Source organism: Rattus norvegicus, chromosome 16 (genome assembly GCF_021556685.1).
Source record: "Rattus norvegicus strain SHRSP/BbbUtx chromosome 16, alternate assembly SHRSP_T2T, whole genome shotgun sequence".
Lineage (NCBI taxonomy): Eukaryota > Metazoa > Chordata > Mammalia > Rodentia > Muridae > Rattus > Rattus norvegicus.
Window position 1 is genome coordinate 1,065,988 of NC_141549.1, and position 13,540 is coordinate 1,079,527.

The following is a 13,540-nucleotide window of genomic DNA, read 5'->3' on the forward strand; positions in this document are numbered from 1 at the left end:
CAAGGGAGGGGTAGAGAGGAGGTAGCCTTCAGATGATAGCACCTAAGACAGCGTTTAAAGGAGTATGGGACAGAGGCAAGCCATCTCTGTGGTGCACCTCAGCCAGCTTCCAGAAGCACAGTCTGTCTCCAGTGGTCTCAGCCTACCAGTTTTCAGGAGTCCATTTTAAGCCACCGTGGGGTGAGTAATGCAGAAGTCATATCTCTGACAGGCCACACTGGCTAAACCCAGCCAGAAGCCAGGGAATAAATGAATCCATAGGAGACATCCTCCTGGAACAACAGCTGGAGGGGAAGGAACACAGGACGCAGAGGACAATGTCCACCTCCTATAGGAAGAAATCCAGGACCAGAGGATGCTCCACACAGTCTGCCTGAATCTTCAGAGCCCTTCTTGTGTGGGACGAGGCTTCAGCCCACCTGCCTGCACACATGTCCCCGTTGCCTAAACAGCCATGGCACCCGTCCACTCTCTACCCTTTCCCACTCAGCCCTGTGTTGTCACATAGCCAGCTCCACATCACACACACCTTCTTGTCTGGAAACAGTAACTTTTCAGTCCTATCTGCTTCTAGTAGCACAAACTCCCCGGGTCAGTGGGGGCTCTGCAGTGTGAATGGAAGTGGTAGATGAGAGTTATATTGTTGACGTGGGGAGGAACTGGCTGCTTCCGCCCTCAGCATGCTGGCCTCTGTTCTGCTCCCCTCTTGCTTTGGATTGCCTCAAAGCCTCCATGTGCCTAGCCACCAACGATGGCAGTGTCTAAGAGTATGAGCAGGTATCTCTCAGCAGAGTCCCAGAGTAGGGACTTCTCTAAATTCACTGTGCACCTTCCTCCAGCAGTATTGGGCAGGACTTCCTGTTATGCAAGAAAGTCATTGCCAGCAGCAAAAAACCATCCCTGTCTCCCATGTACCCCCAGCATCTCATGCAGACTTCTTCCCCCACCCAAAGAATCACACCTAATCACTTATTGAACTATGACTACCACAGGAGAAAGGCCCGTGGCTTCCTATTGTTTTTGATAAACAATAACCACACTTGCTATCTCAGCCACTGTCACTCGATTAATTATATTTTCTCATCAGGAGCCCCACATCACATGGGACAGCTCCGGTCCAGGAAGATGAGCTGCAGAGTCAGAGCAAAGCTGGAACTCTCCCTACCCTGATGCCTTAGGGCCTTTCCCACTCCAGTGCTGCATGCTGGGCCTCCAAGTAAGGAACAGGCACTCGATAAATATTTAGGGAAAGGCACAAGGCCATAGCTGATCCTCATGGCAGGGCAGCAAGCAGAAACCAACCCTCTGCAGCAGTTTCCAAGTCAAATGCCATGGGTGCCTGGGTGAGCCCTGGTGCACCGGACGCCTTTTGGGTTTTGTTGGAGGGGTTTGTGGTTTCAACAATCAGAGGTGGTAGCAGGAGGATGTTCCCAGAGAACCCCTGGGGATCACTTCCGCACTGTGATTTCAGATGTGAGATGGGAAACACCTTGCGGCCAACAGACTCTGCTTGTGACAGAGGGAGGGAGGCAGGACCTCAAAGCCCATTCTTTAACAGGTGACAGTACTCATGCTGCCCGAGTCAAAGGACAGATTCGAGATCACTCCGACAGGGATGGGCACCAGCTGCCTTGATTCCCAGGCTAGGGATGGGGTGCTTGCATATCCTGTTACCGGCAGCTCTTAAATGACCTGCTCTGGTTGGCTTTTGTGGGAAGGGCGGAGGGCACAGTCCTGAATGCAGGCAGAGGCCATAAAGAAGTCTACCCGAGAAAGGCTCATTGTCCCCAAACACCTCCTCCAGCTCAACCCCCAGTTTCTGTGTCAGGTGGCCATCAGCCACACATGGCCAGAATCCCCTTCTTACATGGTGCTTTCTAGAGGAAAAGGAAGGGACTACACTGCCCATGCCCTGTCTGTGGCACCACGTGGTGGTGTCCCTGCATCCCTCAGAGGACCTTCTAGCCAAATGTCTAGAAACTTTCCAATCTCCACCAAGCCATAGTACTTGGGGGTAAAGGGGGTGTGACAAAGGCTACTTAGCACCAAGTGGAAAGTAAACCCACCTTGACCTTCGACCTTGAGACCTTGGGCAACCTCATCTCTCCAAACCTGAGTTTTCTTGTCTGTTGAATGGGCTCACCGAGGCTAAACACTCCTCTTCAGATGTGGATAGTGTGAGATTGGCTCTGTCACAACTTAGGATCCACACCTGCCTTGTCACCAGGACCTCTGCTCTGGTCCAGGCCAGAGAAATACCAACAGGCCAGCCCAGATGGTCTAGTCCCACGCCCACTAGAGCCAGACACACTCTTAAGGAATAGGTGGTGGCTTAGCAAAGCATAGAACTGTGCTAGTTTCTTGGGAACATTTTTAAGCAGTGACACAGAGGGACTTGAAGTGAGGGCAGGAAGCACAGCCAAGCCAGAAGGTTGCCAGTGCAGTGTGGTGAGGCCAGAGAATGGCTGGGATCCAGACTTCTGCTCATCATAGGAGAGCGACCCATTGCAGGTCATAGCTCATAGAACATAGAAGAGGCTACCAGGGCTCTGTGTGGCTGGAGCCTATAGTAGCGTATGCCTCAGAAGCTAGCACCAGCTCTCTCCAGCCTGTGGGCCAAACTGTGGGTCAGCTGATGACATTGTGCACTGGAGTGAATACTTTGTGTGTACACTCAATTAAGTCTTTCTTTGCTCCGGTGATTTAGAGCATACCCCAATCCATAAAGGAATCATAAGGTTATATAAAGCAATAATGGAGAAATGGGCAGTAACATAAGAATTGAAAATCTGACTGATAAAAAAGAGAGACCCCGGGTCTTAAATGTTATTCAAAGTGTCAGTGTTTAGACCTGAGCCTCCTGGTAGGACATGCAACAAGGGATTACCCAATTGGTTACACAACATTCATGACATATAACAAATAACGTTATAGAGTCCCACGCTTGGGAAAGTCATAACTGCTTCTCATTGTAAAGCACTTTTCCTGGCCGTCTTCATTACAGAGAGACACAGAATAGACAGAAAGACACATTCGGGAGAATGACGTCGTACCAGCAAACTGCTCAACAAAAGGAATCCCATAGAGACCAAAATGCTACTATTTGGAATACATCCTTCCCTGGTTCAGCTTTAGGCTTGGGCAGATGAGGATGGAGAGATTTAAGAATGGAACAGTCTTGTCTTCATTGTTTGCTTATCAAATATCATTTACAGTCAGTGAATGTCTCAGCAGGTAAAGGTGCTTGCTGTCAAGCCTAACAGCCCAAGTTCAATCCCCAGGCCCCATAATGGTGGAAGGTGAGACCTGATTTCCACAAGATGTCCTCTGACCTCCACACATATAAACATGGTGTGGTATGTACATTCATATACATGTGTACGTGTGGATGTGCGTGTGCATGCACATGTGCTCATACATGTGAACATACAGTGCTGATTGGTTCCCTCCCAGTGTGGAACACTGGGAAAGCCTAGAGGGCAGGTCTGGGCCTTGCCTTTCTGGGTCTGAGCATGAGGAGAGGACAAATAGACAGTTAAGAACAGACGTTTTCCTTGTTGCTGGTTTTGTTTATTTGTTTGTTTGTTTGTTTGTTTATTTGTTTTCTAAACAGGGTTTCTCTATGTAGCCCTGGGGGTCCTAGAACTTGATCTGTAGACCAGGCTGGCTTTGAACTCAGACATCCACATGCCTCTGCCTCTGCTTCCCCAGTGCTGAGATTAAAGGTGTGCGCCACCTCCTGGCCTAACTAGGGTCTTCAGGGGAGGCCAGGCACTACGGGAAAACGGATGAGGGGCTTCACACCGCAAGAGACCCCAGAGACTGAGCTGTTCTCCTGCCATTGTCAGAGAAACTTGAGGCAAAATGGAGCCAAACTGGGGATGACCGCTCTTATTTTTCACAGACATGGGATATCTGTGTCCACCAGAGGAGCGATGGCCATTTTGAACAAGACGCTCTCAGATCTGGAACCTACCCGAGACTCTTGGAGCTAAGTAAGCCCTTGGTCATCTTGCCATTCTCCTTCATTTCATACATGAGGACTTGAGGCTATCCAAAGAGATACAAGTGACAGTTCTGGAAGGGCAGAGCCCAGAGGAAGCAGAGGGGATGCAATAGTGGGATTAGACAAGTCAGCCAGTAGCCCTGAGAGAGTGAGAGAGCATGGAGGGAATTCTCATGAGAGTAGAAGAACCCTGGGTTTGGAGCCCACTGCTGAGACCAGGCCACAGTGCTCTGTGCCCCAACCCCAGTCTCCTCATTTGGTCAGGGGGTGCTCCTGACACACCCCACAGGGCTCTTAGGAGGAACAGAGAGTGCTTTGTAAACCACTAAGTCCTATGCACGGTCCCAAGTGCCAGGAAGAGGGTGACTTCAGGAACAGTGAGCATTTGTAAGCCTATGCTCAGCTCTGACAGTGGCCTTTGAGGGAGGAAGGTGGGCCCTCCTAGCTCACAGACCACAGAGACTGAGTTCACTCACCTACCCAAGCCCTCCCAGCTGAGAGAGAGTAGAAGAGGCATAGGAGTCTAAGTCACACACCCAAGGCCACAGCACACACACACACACACACAATGGAACATGTGTAGCAGAAGCAAAAACCAATCCCCAGGAAATGCACAGTCACAGTCTCATGGCCTCCAGTTTAAACAATGTTTTGCCTTGATAGTAGGAGCTCAGCCTAGCTCCTAAACATGGGGTGAATGGCCTGGAGGGGGCTCCCATGGTGACCACACGACGGAACACACCTGCCACAGCTGCCTTGGTCATCTGCTGAATGACAAAGCCCTCAAATTCTCTGGGCTTAGGACAGTTTATGTGTCTAGCTCTCTGTGGGCCTGGGACTCAGCAGATGGGGTACAGCAGAGATGACATAGTTCTATGCCACAGTGTCTAGGGCCTGGGTTGGAAAACTCAAGCAGACAAGAAGTCTAGGTGACTGTGTTCCTCAGGGACTGGGGGCCACCATGCCTCTGGCATGGCCTCTTGAGCTTCCTCTAGACACAGCAGCCTGAGAGGGGACACTTCATACTCAAACAAAGGCTTCAAGAGTAAGTATCCTGGGGTTGGGGATTTGGTTCAGTGGTAGAGTGCTTGCCTAGCAACCGCAAGGCCCTGGGTTCGGTCCCCAGCTCCGAAAAAAAGAAAAAAAAAAAAGAGTAAGTATCCTAGTAACACGATGAAAGCTAGGAAGCTGGGAAACTGGGGAACTGGATTAGGGTCAGGGTCTCTCCTGCCACGCTCACTGGATATGAAAGTCACAGATACGCTCACATCCAAAAGAAGGTCGCAGAGTCCCAACTTCTCTGTGGGAGGAATGTCCAAGGATGGGCACCCATGCAAAAGCTGAACTACCAGCCTGGCAGCGAGGGCAGGGTCTCACCCTTCATAGACTGCTCAGAAAGGCCAATGGAAGCACGGCATGGTTAGCTAGGGTGACCCACCCAGACTTCTGCTGCTTGTGACCCTGACCTCTTGCAGCCTATCTTTGGCTCCTATATCTTTCCCTAGAATGATCAGGAAATTAAACCTGGCACTCCCAAAACCAAAGTCAGATCCCATCTGATGTGGCCAATGGCCCTGAGTGAGCCACATGAGCCTGGGAGCCTGGGGTTCTACTTCTTCATAGTAATGCCATTGTTTCCTTCCCAAGGCTCTGGAGAGGCCCAGAGGAGACAAAACGTGTGGAACCCAGACACCACCAGTTTCTTTCTTGGGGATGAGGTAGGGCAGGGCACCCAAGACAGGGACTCTGTCTGAGAGACTGATTCGCCAGGTCCTTGCTGCAGGGGCATGTCTGCACTTGACCCTGTGGTGAGCACCTCTCGGGCATGTGGCCCCAACTCCAATTACAGCTCTCTGGACATGCTTGGGAGTTGACAGGGATCCATCAGAGTCCACAGACGAGGAACTGGCTAAAGGTCCCTCCATCCACAAGGCTCTGATCCAGAAATAGGCTCTAGGGTCACATGGATTTGTGCCTCCCTGGATTGCCCAAGCAGATTGGTGAGTCTTCAAACCAGTCATTTGCATATGTCCAAGCACATCACTGAAACCTAGGGAGCCTAGGAAGCCACTGTGGAAGTGTTTCCAAGGAGCAGAGATGGAAAAATGGATCTGTCTATTTCACCTATCTGTAAAATGGGAATACTCACATTCTCCCCGGCTTCATTCTACACCTGTGCTCACGCAAGGCCACCAGCACAGCCAGGAGGTTTTGATTTCTGCTTGCATGGATTCAGTGACAGGAAGCTTCACACTCATAGGCATTCGCTCATGTCTAGGCAGCATGGGTAAGTGTAAGCATTTCAAACAGGGCAGTGACAGCACAGGCCTTTAATCCCAGCACTTGGGAGGCAGAGACAGACATATCTCTGTGAGTTCGAGGCTGGTCTGGTCTACAGAGCAAGTTCTAGGACAGCCAGGGCTATACAGAGAAACCCTGTCTTAGAAAACAACAAACAACAAAACAAACAAACAAAAACAAAAAACCCACTACTGCTGCTAAAAGAATTGGACGATCTATCTGCCTTTCTCTTCCAAAACCCATCCCCAGGCCTACAAAGGAAAGGCAACCAGGAGGAAAGAACAGGGCCCAGACTCTGAGGTCAGGAGGAATTGACCACACTCTAGTCTTGGCTCTGGCTCTTGAGGGTTTACAGCCATTGAGTCCTCGAGCCCCAATTGTCCTATCTGTAAAGTGAGAACAATGACAGCAGGCTCAGGCTCAGGCTCAGGCTGAAGGGACAACACTCCATAACTTGCACAGAAACATCTGGGACAAATTTACCCATTGTCCTTCCCTGCTTGGACCCACACAAACAACTGCTCTAAAGAAGCATCAATTGCTCTGGCCAATCTAGGGGGGCACAAATCCATATCCCCTGACACATGGTTGGTACTTCTAGGAAAGCTGGGGGTAGAGGGGTTTTTCCATCTCAATTTCTAGGTACAACTTATCATGTACTAGATGAAAACAAGCGTGTGGGTTCATGGATGGATGAATGGATGGTTGAATGGGTGGGTGGGTGGGTGGCTGAATGTATGGGTAGATGAATGAATGAAGGAAGGAAGGAAGGAATGAATGAAGGAATGAATGAGTAGGTAGATATATGGATAAGTGGGTGAATGGGAGGGTTAATAGATGGATGAACAGATGTATGGATAGGTGAGTGGATGAGTAGATATATAGATGTGTGGGTAAGTAAATGGATGGGTGAGGGGTGGATGGATGGATGGTGGGTGGATGAAATGGATGGATGGGTGGATGGATGGGTGGATGGATGGTTGAATGGGTGGGTGAGTGGCTGAATGCATGAATAGGTAGATGAATGAATAAGTGAATGAATCAATGAATGAATTGGTAGATAGGTATATGGATAAGTGGATGAGTAGGTGTATAAAAGTGTGGGTAAGTAAATAGATGGGTATGTGGATGGATGGATGGATGGATGGATGGATGGATGGATGGATGGATGGGTGGATGGATAGATGGTTGTGGAAGGGTAGGTTGCTGGTAAGATCAGCAAGTGAATAGCTTCAGTAGGTCTCGTCCCATTGGGAATACCCACCTCTTTAATACCACCTTGGATTCTCCTGGGGGAAAATATCATCTTTTCCTTGAGGACAGGGTAAAGTGCCAGTGTAGAAACTACTCAACACAGGAAAAAGGTTTATGAGCATAGGTTGACAAATTCTAGCAGATCTGACTAGAGAATGGGGCAGACCTGAAACTATGTTTCTAGCCAGTCCCAGTTACAACTCACTTGTCTTAGTTATCCACTAGTCATACTGGGAGTCATTCATGGATCCCTGTGAAAGACCTGGCTTTAAACAGCCACTGCACAAGTCTGTGGCCATGATTTGGTGCCCTGGCTTGGGAAAGGTCAGCAGGAGAGTAAGAAAGCACCCTTCCACCCCTGGGTGCTGTAAGGGCATGACACTGGCCCACTTCCACCTCGGTTAATCTGCTAGCTACCTCCAGACACATTCTTGTCAAATAAAGACATGGAGCCACTTGGTTGCATGGAAGCAGAACCCCATGTCTGGAAGGTGCCACTTACCTGCAAGAATTCCAGCTATGCAGTAACCTTAGTAAGTAGGACAAGGTGTTCAGAGAATCTGGCAGGCCATCAGGCCATGATAGGCCTTGCATCAAAAAGAAGCCCTGGAAAGATACCTGACTTCCAGAACATGCACATATGCACACACATATAAGCATAAATAGAAGGACCCAACGCCTCCCCCCCAGAACCTCAGTGATAGTAACAGAGCTTCATCTCAAGGTTCAGCTTGGTCACTAACTTGTCACATGCCTTCAATCCATTTGTTCTCCCTCTGGGTCTTGATTTCTCTACCTATAAAATGGACTCCTCCTTGTCCTGGAAGGGACTGATATTACATGAGTTATGATAGCTCATATTTTCCATTCTTTCAATCCCTGTGACCCAGGACTAAACTGTGACAGTGTTCAAGGAGAAGAGCTAAGTTTGGGCCTTATGGAGCCCAAACTTATTGGAGAACATTTTTGTCCTACAATCCTGAACCCAGCGTTATATGATTTCAAGTCCCAACACAGAAGGACACTTTGGGTCCACAACCCCATTATTACTTATGCAGGGTAAGACTATGAGCTTGTAAGGGCTCAGAACCCCAGAGATCTCACTTAGCTGGAATCTGCCTCTCCCCCTTCGGAGAAGTGTTGAGAAAATGCCCCCTGTCCTTTCTGCCCACCCAGCCATGTTCCCACGGCCCTCACCCTAGCTGTCTCAGCACCAGTAGCCGTGCACTCTCTTCACACTTGCAAGCACAGGTAGCCAATGTAAAGAACCGTAGTCTTGCTTTGGGCTTTTTGTGAACTTCCTGTGGCATTTTTGTCAGATTGAGGTGGGGGCAGAGGTGCTGTGGGACACCTAAGAAATCCTGCAAATGCATTGGGCACTGCTAAGACATTGGTTCTCTCCAGCTCTGTAAAGACAGAAGGCCAGTGTTCCTCTTACACTGTTTCCTTTGCAACCTATGGAGGGGTCTTTAGAGCTTTGGTGACAAGTGATGTCAGAAGCTAGAACACACAGGCAGGGGCGAGAAGTCAGCTGCCTCTGCTTCCAGGAGTTAAAAAAAAGAGAAGAGCAACTGCAGAGTGTTGCTCTGGGAGCTGCTGTTTGGAGGAAGTGACCCAGCCTTGACTGCTGATTGCATGAAGAATGAGCCTAATCCAGAGTCAGACAGTGGTCTGGGAGACCTGGAGGGGGACATTAACTGACCCTGGGCTGTGGACCTGTAATTAGTCAGGCACTTGGGAAGAGGGTCTGCAGCATGGCCTGGAGAGGAACTGAGATGATTCTCAGGGCCAAAGGAAGGTCTTATGTATGAGATTCTGGGCCTGTTTCCCAGGCCTCAGTCACAGACAGATGCAATGAGGTAGGGGGATGTATGCAGCACAGCACATAGCTACAGCTACAGGCACTTGCCATGAATGGGGCACGTTCTTACTCCAGGTATCTCAACTATATATTCCCAGTTCTTCCTGCAACCCATTGGTTTCATCAATCCAGTTCTCACAGTGGATTCTTCCTTGGGCCCTTTGGGCCCTGCGGTCACCTGTGCCCCTCTGTGCCTTACCATCTTTGTTGCACAACACAAACAGCTTCCACTTCTACCCTGCCTCTGAGACTTGGGACAAGCAACTACACATCAGGACCCTTATCATCGCCATGAAGCTGGTTAGCACAGCTCAGTGGACGAGTATTAGCGCCATGGCCTATAGAAGGGCTTAGTGCTGGACATATGTAGTTAGTCTAAGGGTATGGACCTGATCCTACTGCACCTCTTGCTATATGTAAAAGTATATCACAGCAAAACACGGTCTTTCGAGGTCACACACCCCAGCTCAGTTTTCTTGCTCGATACAGAAACAGTAAAGGACTCAGAGTCTACTCTTTTATCCCCACTCTGTGTCCGATACCCCAGCAGGTCTCAGTGAGACTGGAACCTCCTGGGAGCAAGGGACATCCAATGACATCCATGCCCATATCCACGTACTCTTTCAGCAGCCATGTCTTTGAATTCATCCCATAGGCCAGGCATCAAGCCAAGTGCTATCTGCCACAGCAAGGCTTGGCCCCAAACTGGCTCAATCAGTGTTCGTAGACTGATTCTTGGCCTCTACCATCTGCCTGGACAATGAGGAGGATCATGACCATGGGTGGGCCCTGGAAAGACTCCCATGAGCAAGCCCCTGACCACCAGTAGCTAAAACACAGCCGTTACTCCCAACAGCTCTTGTGCCCCTGACTTTCTCTGCCTTCCTCTGGAGTGAGCAAGGCTCTACTTCCCTCAACACAAGAGAATACAAGGCATAGAGAGGTGTGTAACATCTGTCTGCAGACACACAGCCAGAGCTAGGAGCTCAGGTCTTATGGTGCAAGTTCCAGATTTCAGAATGCGACGAGCTCCGACAAGTAGAGATGTGTCAGGATGTGCCTGGGAGTCTGGAGTTGAGATCAGTCTCAAGGGCCAGCATCAGGCACCACTGAAACCAAACCCCAGCAATGGCTACCTCTACCAGCTGCTCAGCTGGGTAACATACCCTCAGATGATTCATGATAAACTATAGAGCACTTGTACCAGACAAAGCCTGCTGTCTGAGAGAAGGAAGGGAGAACCACTGTGCTTGCAGAGTCATTGGTCCACGAACGAGGACATGAAGTCTTGTAGTTCAGGGACAGTTCTTAGGGATGCTGGAAGAGGAAGAAGAAGCAGAATCCTCCTGCAGAAAGATCAGCTTCAATTAAAGCATCCAGCCTCGAGGAGGAGAGGGAGAAAGAAGAGGAGGGGGAGAGGAAGAAGAGGAGGAGGAGAAAGTAGAGGAAGAAAAGGAGAAAGAAGAGGAAGAAGAGGAGGGGAACAGGAGGAAGCTTTTGGGGTGTGGGGGCCTTCCAATGTGTTTCTCTGCATCTCAGTCTCAGGGGAGGCACTGTGCACCTCCTAACCAGCGGCCACATTCTCTGAAGGCAGGCCCAAGTTGTCAACCCAGAGTCTGGACAGAAGAACTCAGAAAGCTCCCTGTGTAAGGGAGTCCTGTCCCTAGGCAGGCACAGGCCTGGCCCTGGCTTCCTGGCCTGTCTTGACTGTTTAAATCTAGTGGGAAAGGGGTTACAGAGGAGAAGGACTGGGATCTAGGCAAACTGACAGCTGAAGAATCAGCAAGACCCAGGCCAGGAGTCAGGCCTGACTGTGCTGGCTGCTATCCAGACAGCTGAGACTAGCTTGCAGTCCAGGGACACGTGACACCCCCCACACACACCAGTGAGTGAAGGATCAAGGCTCCCATGTGAGTATGGCCTCTCAGGGCCACTTGGCAGGCAACAGGGTTCTGGGCCTGATGCTCTTACCTGGCCACAGGATGGATCCCTACTGCTGAGACCAGCATGATGTGGGGGCCATCTTGGCCGTACTGCCCGAGGGACACATCTCCAAGGCCCAGCCTTGTCCTGTTCCCTGGATGTCCTCAAGCAAGTCAGTGGCCATGACTTCAGTGCCCTGGGATGAGGGCCATGACAAAGTTCCTACCTCTCCAGTGCCATGCTGGCACATGTGCTCCCATGTGCAGGTTTATGCACACCCTGCACCAGTATGGTGCTCTATGCAGGAGGGTGACCTGCCACAGAAAAGCTGGCAAGACAGTGAGGCAGCAGGCCCACAGCAAGGCCCCTAACAAAGGCGGGGCGTTGGCAGCCAGCAGAAGAGGGGCAGGCTGAGATGGATGTGGCTCAGAGCCTAACAGGCCACCAGCAGCCGCAGCATCTGCTTTTCCTCACCTCTAAAGGGAATCGATTTGTCTCTGACTGATTTCCCTGACGTCTAGTTTTCTTCTCCGCCCGGCTGTCAACCCAGCCACTGTGCACAGGGCGGGGGAGGCCCTGGCCATCAGCCTGCCTGCTGCCTGCCTGCTTGCCTTCTCCTACCTCCCCACGCGCTCATGCTCAAGGCACGCTGATCTCATACTCACAGCCACAAAAAAGCCTTCACCCCACAGACAGCCTACCCACCACAGATACAAACCCCACAAGATATGCACATCACACACACACACACACGCACGCACGCACACACACACACACACACACACACAGAAAGAGAGAGAGAGAGAGAGAGAGAGAGAGAGAGAGAGAGAGAGAGATTCTGCCCATAACACAGACATCCCACATAATACACATAAAACATACACACAGAGAGATAACAACCTGCCCACAACATATTCGCACACACACAGGCAACTGGACCATAACATGCCCACACATACACATCCCACACAATACATACCCCATACATATATACATGCAACCCACCCATAGAATGCTTAAAACACTCACATGCCACACATATACATATGCATTCCCAACCTGCCCATAACGAGCCCACGGTATGCACACTTCATACAACATACACACCACAAACCCACTTACAGATAACACGCCCAGAGCACACACACATCCCACAATATATATGTATATGTGTGTGTGTGCTATACATTATCACACTCCTATCCATAGACATCCTGCCCACAATGCTATACGTTATTACACTCCTACCCATAGACATCCTGCCCACAGCATGTATGTCACAGTACACAGACTCTCCTTTCCAGATGATGTCTCCTCCACAGACAGGTACCCTGCACAATATAGACATACCATACACTCTCACCTGGAGATGACAAACCTGCACACCCTGGACTAGTTTCATAGCCCACACACACTCCCACTTAGAGGTAATGTGCCCATTACACCCACACACACATGATACACACTCCACATGTATCAGTCCACAGGCAACCTGGCCACAAACATGCACATTCTATACACACCTCACAACACAAAGGCAACCGGCCCACATTACATACACAACAACACAACACACCACCTAATCTGGCAGACAGATAGACCTGCTGCTTACAGTGCAAATGTACCCATGCATGCCAACGTGCAAAATGGACACACCACACATACTATACACATAGATGGACACGCACACCCTCCACATTTCTATGACCACAGATGTATCACTCATCCCACACACAGCACACACTAATGACACCAGAAGAAACCACCCTTTGCACATGCATTACTTTGCACACAGGACTCCTATACCCCATACATATATACAAACAATCCACCCATAGCAGACACAAAGCACTCACACTCTACACACACACAGACACATTTACAGTCTGCCTATAACAAGCCATATACGCACAGTATGCACACCCCATGTTTACCCAGACATCTACAAAACAGATAGGCAGAGAGACACAACACACACTCACACACACACACACACACACAACAAACCTCTCCAGCTCTCCTGCTCCCATCTGACTCCCAACCCTCACGTTGCTGACTGCCACACTGCCACACACGAATACACACTCCCCCGCCATATGCACATTCCTTCCATTCCTGTAGACCTTGGCCATACATCCCTTGCCTGTGACTGAATCTCTGTGGGTTCTCCAGGGCCTCTGTGTGTGGTGTTGTCT

At 50.0% G+C, this 13,540-nt stretch overlaps 1 long non-coding RNA gene across 4 annotated transcripts in view; it reads right to left on the bottom strand.

Annotated features, from left to right (window-relative positions):
* The window catches only part of LOC103693859 (uncharacterized), a 179,229-nt gene that overhangs the window by 132,095 nt on the left and 33,594 nt on the right, over positions 1 to 13,540 (bottom strand). The window lies entirely within an intron of this gene.